Source organism: Vidua chalybeata, chromosome 1 (assembly GCF_026979565.1).
Source record: "Vidua chalybeata isolate OUT-0048 chromosome 1, bVidCha1 merged haplotype, whole genome shotgun sequence".
NCBI classification, from domain to species: Eukaryota; Metazoa; Chordata; class Aves; order Passeriformes; family Viduidae; genus Vidua; species Vidua chalybeata.
In genome coordinates this window covers 56,586,724-56,601,321 of record NC_071530.1, presented here as the reverse complement: position 1 = coordinate 56,601,321, position 14,598 = coordinate 56,586,724, and the positions used below count along the sequence as shown (strand labels likewise).

General features: G+C 43.1%; 1 long non-coding RNA gene across 1 annotated transcript; it reads left to right on the top strand.

Annotated features, from left to right (window-relative positions):
• The first annotated feature begins 2,955 nt into the window (after window positions 1-2,955).
• On the top strand, window positions 2,956-12,486 carry LOC128801555 (uncharacterized). Its single transcript, XR_008435211.1, has 3 exons — window positions 2,956-3,398; window positions 8,923-8,992; window positions 12,263-12,486. It is a non-coding gene; the product is annotated as an uncharacterized LOC128801555 (long non-coding RNA).
• The last annotated feature ends 2,112 nt before the right edge of the window (window positions 12,487-14,598 follow it).

Sequence of the window (14,598 nt, the reverse complement as noted above, 5' to 3'; positions counted from 1 at the left end):
TCTCTGCTCCATCTAGACTGATTGATGTCATAGTCTATTCAGCTGAAGTTCACACTGGAATTCCACCTGTCCAGTACAGCAACACAGAAACAGCAGCGACACCCTGGCCATCTGCCAGCCCAGGTATATCACCAACGCTTTTATCAAAATGTTCCCAGGTACAATACAGGGAGATGATAAGCAGTACAGCAATACAGCAAGCAGCAAAAGCAGAAAACAACCACTAAGGAGCACTAGACTAATGTAAGTCATGGAAGGGAGCCCCATGGCAAGCACAGGAACCTGCTAATTACCAGCTAAGCAGCACTAATAGCTATAAATTCAATTTAGCACATCCCAATCAAATCTGTCTTTATCTTAAAGACATTGTGCCTCACATTGGGTGCCAAAAAGGGCCATCATGGCTTAACCCCAGCCAGCAGCCAAGCCCCATGCAGCCGCTCACTCACATCCCTGCCAGTGGGATCAGGGAGAGAACTGGACAGGTAAAAGCTAGAAAATTAATGGGTTGACATAAAGACAGTTTAACAGGGAAAGCAAAAGCCACGTACACAAGCAAAACAAAACAAGTAATTAACTCACTGCTTCCCAAGGGCAGGCAGGTGTTCAGCCATCTCCAGGTGAGCAAGGTCCCATCATGCATAACAGTTACTTGGGAATACAAACATCATCACTCTAAACATCCCCCTTTCCTCCTTCTTCCCCTAGTTTATATAATAAGCACTATGTCATATGGTCTGGAATATCCCTTTGGTCGGTTTGGGTCACCTGTTCTGGCTATGTCTCCTCCCAATTTCCCATGCACTTCCAACTTCCTTGCCAGCACATCAATACAAAAAGCAGAAAAGGCCTTGGCTCTGTGTAAGCACTGCTAAGCAATAACAAAAACATCTCTATTATCATAGAGTTTGATTGATTTATTCAGCATAAATCTAAAACATAGTCCAATAACAGACACTGTGAATAAAGTTAAGTCTATCCCAGCCAAAGCAGCACACAAGACATGTGCTTTCATTTTCATGTTAAAAGAAGTTAGAGACAGGAAAGTGCTATGTTTGTAATTATATAAAGTATATACAGAGAAGTGGGATATATGTTCTAAATTATACTCTTTCAATGGAGTTAGCAACAGGACCACAGCAGGATGCTGTCTGCCGAGCCTATGCCCCTCTCTACCCCAGTTTCTAGTCTGCTAAGAAACTTGCAAACTTCTTAGCCAGCACCAAAATGCCCATGGTCACCACCTATACATTCTCCCAAAGTAGGCATTTTTCTTCTGTTTTTCCATTTTATTGTGCAATGTGGCCTGTATCTTGCTGCCCCAGGAACTGCCATGATCATCCTGGCATCTTGGGTCAGGGTACACAGGGTCTCTTGATCAGACTCACAGGACTAGCCTCCTTGCATGGGGCAGAGCTAGCTTGGTGTCATGGTTTGACCCTGGCACAATGCCAGTGTCCTGAAAATACACCTTCCCCAAATGATTGCTGTGAGATGCAATCAGGAACAGAGCAGAGCAGGCTCAAGCTTAAAAACAAAGGAAAGAACTTTATTAAGCTACTACTATGATAAAAGACACACACTGAATCCAGAATGAAAACTTTCCAAAACATTTCTCCTCCCCCCACCCAAACTCCAACAAACCACAGTGAGACACAACTTGGACCCTCAATCAAGTTACCACCCTTCAGATAATCAATACTCAGTCCATCAAGGGAGAGAGGAGTCTCTCTTGCACCATAGACCCCCCAGGAAACACAGTTGCGACCTCCTGTGTTTCCGTGTCACACATGGCACTGCCCAGAGAAAATCTGCCATTGTGACACGCTCCTTTCCATGTCACAGTGCCCTCACCACCGTGTATGGACTGAGACTACTCATAGGGCTCCTTTAAAGATGCTTTGCCGAGGACCAAAAGAACAACAGTTCAGTTTATCATTTTCGGGACAACAGTCCCCCCCCATTTTCTCTTCCCCTGGGGACAAGGGTGTCAAGAACAGTGATCTTCTTCTTCCTGGAGACAGAGGGCACCACCACACCCTCCTCATCACTGCAGGACACTCTCTTGGCTCCAACCATTGCATCCCCCTAAAAATGCAGTCTCTGTTGCAGGAGAAATTGGTTCAGTCTATGGCTATACAAGAAAAGTCCAGCCAAAGGCCACTCCATCATCTCCTCCCACCTAGGATTTGTTCTTCTAACATCTCAGGTCCCAGACTGTCTCTCTTCTTTTTCAAATCGAGGAGGAGTAGCATTTCACAAAGCTTTCACTGTCCAAGAAGGGGTTAAAAGTATCGGGCTCCCAGGACGGCTGAAATCTCAGCTGCCCAGAACTCCCAACTCCCATGGCTGGGCACCTTCCCCTCCCCACTCTGCTTCACTTTCTCCTCTTCCGGCAAATTTCCAGGTGCCTTCAGGCTCTCTGTCTCTTTCCCTCTGGGGGTGGGGGAACAAAGTCATCTCAGTTTTTCTCCACCCTTCTGTCCACAGGGGCTGGCCCGGCTCCAGTCCTTTCACACCCTGGCCTACCTCTCCCAGGCCGCATGGCTTCGTCTCCCCCACCCAGCCTGTGGCTGGGCGGGGAGGTCTGCACTGCACTCTGACGGAACCAAAGAGAGGGTTCCCCTGGGAGTTCTCTGCTTTTAGCCCCCTATGTTCGCAGAGGTGTGTCCAATGCCTTCAGTGGTCACTCCAAGTGTCAGTATCCAAACCTGACCACTGATTGGTTTGACCCCAACTTCTTGAGAAAATTCACTTCCCTGTCAAACCATGACACTTGGGGATTTCTTGGTGGCCTTCTAAGACTGAGGCATAATCCTCTTGCATGTTCTAACTTGGTACTATACCCATATGTTTTTAAGGTTAGGGGAACTACCTCCTAGACTTCTATTATTACTGCTAATATTGCACTAATTTAAGTGTAAAATCTGTAGACAGTGGTCTTGCAACCGCTGTTGCAGTGTCACCAAAAAAAAAAAAAAAAAAAAGATTGAATCTACACATTTCAGGAATACCAGAGGAAAGGCAACTCTTCTCCCTTTCTTCCCTCCCCTCACTTGGATCAATGCTGAATCTATTCCCCAGCGTTTCCAGGCTTCCCACTCTCTCAGTTAGAGAGAAAGTCAGTAATTTCTGTCCATTCAAGCCCAAATACATGCTATATAATTATGACAATTGGTTCCTCTCAGTCTAAATCTATGTAATCTTTCTTGTGAACAGTTTATTTCACCTGTGCTCTTTTATTCCATTGTGAGGCTATGTGTTCACAACGTTTGTGTTTAAAGGGGGACCTTGCAGTGGTTTCTGAGCTAATTGTGCAATTTCTGACTCCTTTTTCTGATATGACTTGCCTGTTTCCCTGGGTTTGGCAAGATGAACATTCAACTCTGACTAAAGAGGTATTTCAGTCTCCTTATTCAAATCCTATAGGAATTATAACTAGATTAATGTATCAGGTTGTGTATATACACACTTTATACACTTCATACATTATAAATTATATACATATACATCAGGTGATGAAGTCTACAGTAACAGTAATTTTATATATCTAAGCCCTTAATATTTAAAGGAAAATGTATTCTTAACAGGCAACAAAATGTCTAGAGTGGGAGTGACTTAAGTCATTTTTTCTCTCCAGATATATGTTTTTTATGTAGCAGAGTGATGAGCTGAAAGTTAGCACATCCTAGTTCAAAATTATGCATAATTTCCTTGACTGGGGCCAGTTTCTTGGCTCCAAACCGAGTCTTATTTCATGAAGAGTTACAAGGCTTTTCTCAGCACACAGCCTTTTCATACAGTTTCCCAAATTTCCATTTAGAAGACAGCTCAAAGTGTAATGCTTTAAAGGATGCTTCAACTCAAATTAGGACTTTCCTTTGCATTACAGCATAAGCTTTATTCCTATAAAGCAAAACTGGCTGATGTTGAGAGCTTATCTCTAAGGAAAAGCTGAGAGAACAGGTTGTTGTAGACATGTAGACAGTTTTTCTAAAATCAATCAGCATTTCTTAATCAGTTAGCTTGAAGCACACAGTCTCTAGATAAGTGTGATCAAAGTCCATATAGCAGGCACAAACTAACCTGTTTTCCTGGGATCCACATTAGTATGTGTCACTGAACAACAGTTAAATTAAAAAAAAAAAAAATCTTCTAAAGTCTGGCTCTTGTTCCTATGTTTTGTTGTCACCAAAAGATGCCATTTCCCCACCAGTTGCTTCTCTGCTTCAAACCTGGGTGAAAAGTTTCCCTTGGTTCTTAGTTGGAAACATGTTATTTTATGTGTGCTTTACTTCCTCAGGCTGAGAGGTACTGTCTAACTATATTGCACTGAGTGACAGTATTCAACAGTATGGAGACACTGAGGCATGATTAAAAAAAAAAATCCACAGAGATTACGTTTTCCCAAATATTGTGAAAATTATGATTTTTAATAAACAGTAAATATAATAAAGTTTTTACACTTATTTAGTTGAAAAAATCTACAAAGAGAATAAAGTTATGCTGGTCAGTATTTCAGCATGACAAGGTGTATCATATTTTTGTCAATGTTCAAATTTGAAGCTGTAACTGTAGCTATTATAGTTTACAGAAAGATTAGCAGTTCTGTATTGATTTGCAAGATCATTATGTTGGCTAGCTTCCCTGATACATAAAAGATATTTGCTCTCTTTTTTGAGAAATAATTGTGTCAGAGAAGTGCCGCGGGAGACAAGACTCATGATATCATGATCATCAAGTCTCAGTTTATTGCAACAAATTACAAAGTTTATATATACTTGTTAATTAGTTCATGCATATTGCAAAAGCCAAGCTCATTATTGGTTGCTGTGTGATTTGCGCATCTGCCTTGTTCGGTTGCTCTTGCTGTTCTTGTGATTGATACTTTTTGGTTCTTCTCTATCTATTTCTACATACCAAGCAGTTTTCAGCATTCTGATTCTTGCAAACTCTGATTTCTACATATCCTGATTTCTATACCCAGGGTCATGCTGACCGTTGCAGCAGTCACGTAGCCCCTCATACTTTGACCAATTTTACAGTTTCATGTCCCTTGCTGTTTAACCATTCTTCTGCCAAGCTCTCTACACTTCCCCTGTTTTCTTTTTGCACAACAAGGTGTGCATTCAGCATTTTCTGCAAAAGTTGTTATAGAAAGTGCTGCAGACGCCTGTCTCCCTTCAATCTCAACAGTCAGCACTGGGGTACGGCTTGCAAGTGTCATCCCACCAATACCGCTCACTGTGGTTGCTGCAGGCTGAGTGGGCTAAGACGCAGGCCAATGACCTGGATCGATGACGCTAGTATCTGCACCTGTATCTAAAAGTCCTTTAAGCACAATGCTATGTCCTTGATGAATCAGGCAGCAAGATTTTTTGGGGCGGGTGTTAAGGTCTAGGGTAAGCAATGCAAGACCTCCTGTCGAACTAAATCCTTCCGGAGTTCTAGGGACCTGGGACATAGGTTCCAATCCCTTGGTCATTTGTGGGAGTGGGATTAGCTGAGCAATTTTTTGACTTTTTGGTACCGTCACTGGGGGATATGACGTATGAGCGATGATCATAATTTCGCCGCAACAATCGGCATCGATGATTCCTGGTTCTACAAAGAGGCCTAATATAGTGGCTGAAGAGCGGCCAATAATGAGTCCTCCCATAGTTTGTCTGTGTATTTGTAGGGGGCCATGGATTCCCGTTGGAATCTTATATGGTTTTGAGGTCAAGAGATCAGTCTCTACTGCAGCTGCCAAGTCTAAGCTGAGGCTCCTGCAGGTGGCAGGTTGGAGTTGCTGGGAGGTTTCGCTCCTGCAGCTGCCATTTGTGTCCCAGCGCGGCCGCAGTTCGCGCTGCTCTGGGAGTTTCCCTGCTTCTTTCGGCATGCATTGGAGTTGTGGGTATTTGATTGGCATCTGCGGCACCAAACTCCTGTCGCTCCGCATTCTTTTCGAATGTGACCTAAGTTTTCACAGCGGTAGCATCTTGTTCGTGCCTCTCCAGTAGTGTTAGAACGGGGGCGCGCAGCTGCAGCTTGAAGGGGAGCAAGGGCTGCTAAAACCTGATTTTGAGAGCTTATTGCTTGTTCCCGTAACCCCTGTCCTATTTCTTGTAAAGCATTAACTATTAACGCCTGAGACCCAACTGGCACTGAAGCAGCCTTCTCTAACAATGCTTGGACGGTCTAATCCCCAGGAAAGGAAGTAATCAAATTTCTGGTTGTAGAATTGCTATTCTGCAGTATACACTGTTTGAGTAGGGCATCCTGCATATAATCGGCCACCCCTGCTTTGGACAATGCTTCCATTATCTTATCCACGAAGGTGCCAAGAGGCTCCTCTCTACCCTGTTTAATCCCCATATACATTGGGACTCCACCCGGGGTTTTGACCTTGTCTATCGCTCTTCTTGCTACTATTGTGGCTTCCCTTAATTTGTCGGGTCCTAGGGCAGCCTGTTGTTCCAGACGTACATGGGCACCCTCTCCCAGAAGCTCGGCTACAGTAAGCCCTGCTAAAGGGTCGCCCTGAGCCCTAGGTAAATTGGCGCTTCTTACCGCTTCCTCTCTCCAGCGTGCCTCAAAAAGTAAGCGTTGATGCGGGGTAAAAATCAATTTGGCCATTCTCCTAACATCGGACGGTAATAAGGTATGAGCATTAAAAATAAAATCAAGCATTTGCCTAGCGGGCTCACTGGTAATACCATAGCTCCCCACAGTGGCACGCAGCTGCGTTACAATTTTCCAGTCAAGGCTCTGGACCTGCGCAGTGTACCCCCCTTGAGCATTTGGCGTAAATATTACTGGAAAAGCAAGGGTTTCCTGTGCTGCCGTGAAGAGCTCAGCGTCCCCCGTCTGCATACCCTCCCGCGCGACAGCAGCCCATACCTCACGTCTCTCTTTAGCCATGGCCTCCGCGAGGTCAGATTCTGCCCCAGGGACAGGCTCCTGGCCGGGAGACGGAGGATGTTGCAGGGCGGGTGCTACAGTAACGTTTTGTATGCCTGGAGGGGGACGCGGCGGTGGGGGTAAAGGGGGAGCTGACGGTCGCACTTCAATGCCACCAGTGTCTGTGGGAGGTACAGGCATTGCAGAAGCAGAGATGGGGACGGGAAAGTTTGTGAGAACCGGAGGGTTTGGCTCACTGGAGAGAAGCGAGGGTTCATATTCCTTATTTTTCTCCTGAGCTGTTCGTACCCCTTCCACCGCCCTTTTTTCTGCCTGACACATCAACAATTCATTATGGACCACTCTCCAAAGTTTACTCATTTTCTTGCCCGGTTTATCATCATCTAACGCTAATTCCCACAACTTATCCCCATATCTTCTCCATTCTGAAAGTTCATGAACAGTATGGGGGTTTACAAAAAAGCCATAAGAATGAGCATGATGTAAGAGCGAAGGGAGATCCTTATCTAAGTCAATCCCCCTAACCTGTCTTTTTCTGAGAAAAGTACTAAATAAATCATATGCTGCTTGCCTGTCCATGGTTGTGTCGGTACCGTTGCTGGCCCCTTCAAGCTTCGGCAGCATGTATCGGCTGAGCCCACCGCTGTGGTCACTCAGGGCGCGGAGCAAAAACTGGCAGCTCTGTCGCCGTCCTTCCAGCTGCAGGACCCGAACCCAACGGAGCACCTCTCCTGCCCTTGCCTCGTATCACGTCGGGGTCACCATTTGTCGGAGAAGTGCCGCGGGAGACAAGACTCATGATATCATGATCATCAAGTCTCAGTTTATTGCAACAAATTACAAAGTTTATATATACTTGTTAATTAGTTCATGCATATTGCAAAAGCCAAGCTCATGATTGGTTGCTGTGTGATTTGCGCATCTGTCTTGTTCGGTTGCTCTTGCTGTTCTTGTGATTGATACTTTTTGGTTCTTCTCTATCTATTTCTACATACCAAGCAGTTTTCAGCATTCTGATTCTTGCAAACTCTGATTTCTACATATCCTGATTTCTATACCCAGGGTCATGCTGACCGTTGCAGCAGTCACGTAGCCCCTCATACTTTGACCAATTTTACAGTTTCATGTCCCTTGCTGTTTAACCATTCTTCTGCCAAGCTCTCTACACAATTGGTCAGAATCAGCTTGTTTGTGTAGACTCACTTCACTTCAGACAAAGCAAAGAAGGTCCTAATTTTGCCCATGTCCTCTGAGGGTCCTCATTCAGCAGACATATTAAAGAATATGCGATTTAGCAGTCACCAGTCGGTTAATTAAAAAGAGAAGGTGAAGCACCTAGTTTTACCATAATAACATGCTATTTGGAGTACTCCAGGAAGATTCTAAGTATTTATTGCCTAAAGGGATTCAGCTATGCTATTTGCCATGTCCCAGAATAACATCCTTAATGAGTATGCAAGAAACTACCCCCCACCCTTTCTACTGAAAACATAATACTGTCCAGCAGAGAACTCACTCTTCCAAGGAGTGTATATCAGTGTTGCTGCTCAGTGATGAGGGCTCTCACCAGGCAGAGGGACTCCTAGCATTGAATTGAGCATAATTTCCCTTTGGAAGAAAAGAAATGTAATTGGATTATGCAGGGGTTTTTCTGTCAAGTACTCTATGTCAGCAGAATAATAAAACACAGTTAAAGCAAAAATAATATTAACTTCTATTGTATCATCTTAGTGTTTTTACCTGCCACTCATATGACAAAGTATTGTTCTTTAAGCAACTCTTTACATTTTTTTATTATGATTCTATGTTCTCCTCACTTATTTGGCATTATGAAACTAGTTTCACAATTCATTTAAATCTTGGCAATTATTAACCTACAGTGCTTATGTTGCAAGTCAGCTCAATTGTGTATGCTAGCAGATGCCATTGGGAGGATGGAGAGGGCATACATTTTGTCAGAGAACAACTTAAAGAGATACAAGTGTTTTAAATACTTTCATTATGTTTTCCCTCCCTCAGTTTTCCCTCCGTCAGAGTAGTGGTTCAGCAACGATGAAGAGGAACAGTTGTATGTGAAAGTCATGTTTGTGTAAGCAATTTCTTTTTCTACTTCAGCCTGTAGAGAGGTTTGCACTGCAGTCTTTTTTAGTCAGTAAAAATGGTTTATTTTGTCGCTTCTGTAACTAATAAAATTTGCTCCAACTGGCACAGACTGTACAAGTATGCGTATTCTAAGGGTGCATCTTGACAGTTTTGGCATCTTTTCCACACAACATCCTCTCAGCTCATGGAGTAAGTGTCATGGGTTGGTGCTGGCACAATGCCAGTGCACCCATGCAAACATATTTTTCTCAAATGAGTGCTGTGAGACAGAGCAGAGCAGGCTCGAGCTTAGAAATAAAGAAAAAACTTTATTAACCTACAACTATAATAAAAGGAACACACAGAATTCAGAATGAAAACCTTCCAAAACATTTCTCCGTTCCCCACCCAATTTCCACCAAAACACAGTGAGACAAAACCTTGGAACCTCAATCAAGTTACCACCCCTCGGATAATCAATTCTCAGTCCATCAGGGGAGAGAGGAGTCTCTCTTGCACCATAGTCTTCCACAGGAAACACAGTTGAAACCTCTGATGTTTCCATGTCACACATGGCACCACCTGGAGAAAGTCTGCCATTATGACATCCACCTTCCATGTACAGTGCTCTCACCACCGTGCATGGACTGAAACTGCTCATAGGGTTCCTTTAAGGATGCTTCACCAAGTACCACGTAACAACAGTTTCTCATTTTGGGCCAACAGTCCCCCCCATTTTCTCCTCCCCTGGGGCCGAGGGTCTTGAGAACAGAGATCTTCTTCTTCCCTGAAGACAGAGGGCACCACCACACCTTCCTCAACTTTTCTCTGTTTACTCTCCTGCACATGACGTCACTCACTGAAACAGGCCACTCTCACTCCTGCACTCTCTTGGCTCAAGTCATTGCATCCCCCTAAATGCAGTATCTGTGTTGGGGAGAATTGGTTCAGAATTGGCTATACAAGAAAAGTCCAGCCAAAGGCCACTCCATCATCTCCTCCCACCAAGGATTTCTTTTCCATCTTCTGACATCTCAGGTCCCAGACTGTCTCTCTTCTCTTTCAAATTGAGGAGGAGTAGTGTTTCACAAAGCTTTCTTTGCCTAAGAAAGGGTTAAAAGTCTCAGGCTCCCAGGACGACTGAAATCTTGCAGCAGGCTGTTCAGAACTCCCACAAAACCCATGGCTGAGCACCTTCCCCCCCACTTCTCTTTCTCCTCTGCCGGCATACTGCTGGCACATGATATCAAATTTCCAGGTGGCACAGGCTCTCTGTCTCTCTCTCTCTCCCTCTGCGGGAGGGACAAAAACATCTCAGTTTTTCTCCACCCTTCTGTCCTGCAGGGGCCAGCTCGGTTCCAATCCCTTCACACCCTGGCCTACCTCTCCTAGGCTGCATGGCTTCCCCTCCCCTGCCCAGCCTGTAGCTGGGCAGGAGAGGTCTGAACTCTTCACTGACTGGAACCAAAGAGAGAGTTCCCGTGGGAGTTCTCTGCTTTTAACCCACTGTGTTCTCAGAGGCGTGTCTGATGTTTTCAGTGGTCATACCAGGTGTCAGTATTCAAATCTGACCACTGATTGGTTTGACTATAACTTCCCAATAAAACTCACTTCCTTATCAACCCAGGACAGTAAGTGAAATGGTATGTCAAGTGGACAGAGAGGGAAAGGATAGAACAGTTAATTCTGCAAGTGATGTCGAACAATGCAACAAGAATGAACAGAAATTAGTGCTCACAGAGTTCTAAGACAGCAGTGATGTAATAGGCATGTTAACAAAGGCTTAGCCTTTTTCATAGCGAGAGATGACTATCATTGTTTTATCACCAGGAAAGATAGAACCTGTTTTTATTAATATTCTATTAGTGTTTCCTATATCGCATGGCAAACTACAGGAGCTAGGCTTCATGACATCTCCATACCACACAATACTGACACAGTGAGGCAAAAGTAGAAAAGAGAGAGCAGAAGTAGAGGCTGGAGGCAACAGATATTTTACCAAGCTTTCTAGTTTCCTCCTATTTTTCTTTGTTGAAAAGCAAATTCTGTTGCACCTAGTTGGTGCGGGCTAGTGGTTGCGTTTTTACAAAATCAGAAAGAAGTAGTGTGTGAAGAACCTTTGGAGGTCATTTAGTGTAGGCTTTTAAATTAAGGGCAGACTTGAAGGGTAGAGCAGAGCCTCATTCAGAAGAACATCAAGGAACACTCAGGCCTGTCTGCTCCCTTTGGTAGAGGAGCCAAACCACAATAACAAAAGCTAGTACAGTTGGAGATTCTCCAGCCACTAGTTCCACAGTGCCCAAGTGAGACAAGCAGGCCAGCCTCTGGATAACAAAGCTCATGATGAAGCAGAGCTGTGATGGAACTTAAGGCAAGTACAACCATACCATAGACCACACAGAGACAGAAGGCCCAGGCCTAAATTTAAAGGGAGTCCCTAGATCCAGGGACAGAGAATGTGAAGGTAGAAGTGTCTCAGGTGAGGCTGGTCAGCACAACTTTGGCCAATTAGTATATTCAGGGTCTTTGAGAACATATCACTAAGACAGAGAAGGATAAAAACAATACCTTTCTTTGATAAATTTCTTCTTAAATGAGGATAGTAAATGACATAAGATCGCTCTCCAAAAAGAGGAAATTCAGCTCTGCTGGATGGAACAAATCAATCTGAAGTCACAAAAGAAATTTGCCTACTGTGGCCCTTTCAATGATCCTGCTGGACAATTAAGCAACATCTGGAGTTAAAATACATAATATGGTTTCTTTGCATCTATTTTTCCTGTAACTTCTAATCATTGACTGTTGGTACTGGTCCTTGAGACAATCTTTATCCCTTACTTTTGGGGGAATTTGTCAGCTTGTCTGCCAGCTATCTTGCATTTGGAAACTTCTTCTGTTGACCACTGTAAGTTACTGTCTAGAAAGGCAGAATGCCTGTTCCAGGTGCCAGTGTCAGAGAGGCCCATGTACACACCTTTTTGCTTTGTTGTTTATCCATCCCATCTTTACAAAAAAATAGACAATATGCAGGTTTTCATAAAGTAAACTGAAGCCACAAATTTAAGAAATGCAGCTGTCATAGCACCTTAATAGTCTACCCAACCTCATGGACTAAAAAGCACCACAAACTATCAGATGTAAACTTATTTTTTACAAGTTTATAAGATGTAAACTTATTACAGGCCCAACTCAGTCTGAGGATTTCTACAAAGCTCAGCTATGAGTTTTTTTTGCTTTAGCAAACCAATATAACTTTTGAGTTTCACTCTTTTTCCAGAAGCCACAAGAGTTTACTGAAAGATGAAATTGTCATGCAAAGGCTGCCTGTGAGCCAACAGCATTGCTCTGCTAGCAACTCAAGTATAACCAAGTATGTGCATTTAATGAAAAATGGCTCATGAAAGGATTACAAAGCAAATCTCAATCTCATTAGAAACCTGTGTGGTGATATCAGCACATGCTCTGGTATATCATTCTGCAGTAAACATGCTATATTGTAAATATTTGTGCCACCCCGCCTAGTTTCCTCAGCCTTTCGTTAGCAAAGATTTATATATCTGCTGAATGGAGGAATAGTTTTTGAATCCAGTTGTGTTCCCAGCCTTTTATAACTAAAAAATACTTGCCACTAATTTTGCAAATATTGTTCAATAATTATACGTAGGTTTTGATTTTGTGATGATATCGTAACATGCTTCATATTGTAGGGGATACAACATCAGAAATAACCCATCAAAGGATCCTCCACTGTTCTCTTATCAATGCATTTATTATTTGTCCAAGGAGTCAACCACGCTGCTTGATGTTATTATTTCAGTAGCATTCCACCTTCATACCAGTTTGTGCTTGTCTATCAGCATGCTCTAATCCTGGAAGACAGAACCAATTTCTTTAATAATGGAGAAGTTATAGTGTTTCTGGAGCTGCTGCTGGGTATTCCATATTCACAAAACAGTGTGAATATACCACTATGGTCTTGTTCAACCTGCCTAAAAAGTAACATCACTACTTGAATTGACTGGGTTGGCAATGACTGATTTCATCAGGTTTTCATTGAATTCTATTTCCACGTGCTCTGAATGCAAGACAGACATGCAGTCTGATACTTTGTTTCAGGTGTGTCTTAATCACCATAGATATGAAAAGGCACTGCAGCTTCTCAGCATGCCCTAGGCATGAACACTTGGGCAATTGACACTCTCTAGCTCTCACAAAGTTAGTCCATTGCAAGGTGTTAAGATGAACTGTGTTCTAGAAGACAGAAATAACAGACTGTAAGGAATCCAATAATGGGAGGTTATGATGCCTCTCTTTTCTCATTGAGGAGGCACAAGTAGGTAACAAACTAAGTCTTACAAGAATATCACTTGGCATGGTGCATGGGACTCTGAAAAACACTTGTTAGACAAGAAATAAAAAGCACAATGCAGCTGGCTTGCATTTTCGTCACAGTAAAAAACAATAATTCCTGAGGAGTCAGGAAGATCTGGCAAAGGTCAAACTGAAAAGGTGTCAGACTCAGTTTGGGTTACACTGTATCCTTTTTGGAGTTACTGCTTCCCAAGATGAATTTTCACCTCTTGTAGTCCTGAACCTCCGGAGTGTTATGTGTGATAGGCATAATTCGCGCCTATAAAGTGATATATGGATAGGAATTTTATATGATTAAATATAGACACAAAGCAAGTGAGCCAAAGCAAAGGGGGAGGGACTGTCTCATGTATGTTGAAACCATTGTAGACAAGGCTTCATTTACAAGTTAATACAAATGGCTCGCTCGGAGATGGGCCGTTTTCTGAGATAATCTAGGAACGCAGGAGGATGACCGATGATCATCCTGCCAAGTACCCGAGATTCGAATAGTTGGAATCTCCAGGAGATGCATCTCAATGTTGGGTTCCTGTAACTCCATCATCGATGTACATCGCTTCCTGGACCTCGGATTGTTCAACCTTGCGCAGAGAAAAGAGACTTTATGAATATGTGGGACTTTAAATGGAAAGAAAAGGCCGATCACCGAAATCCCGGCCTCAAGCAAAATAAACTGTATAAAAACTGCTCGTGCAGGACGGGTGGTGTGAAGCATAGGAGAGACCCTCTGCTACAGTGGTTGAACCTGTGTCTCACCCAGCGCCAATCCCGGGCTTGGCGCTATCCTTTTCTTTGTAGCTGGCTCAGATAGAATTTGATCCTTATAATAAAAATTATTGTTTTTTCTTTTTAATTCGGCTGGGTCAATTTTTACCTATAACAGGAGTATTTATGACCGCATTATAAACCCTTTATTTCTTCAATTCATATTACAAACATTTTCTGCCATTACTTACTGCAGTCATAGTGAACCACAGACTTTATTAGAAAATCTAAATGGCTGATGAAAAACAGCTCTGAGGAAATCCTAATCCTAATCTTCCTTGCTCCCTGCTTTTTTTTTTGTTTCTGCTTCTGCTAACAGCTTGAGATTTTTCAGAAAGCAGTTTTGAAAAACATGGGATATATATGCAGTTAATTCCACATAAATTTCCAACCAATTTTCTGACGGTATCAAATCAAATGCCTTGGCTATTTCTTATGAGGACTGTAACATTTTAACTGTTCAGACACATTATCTTG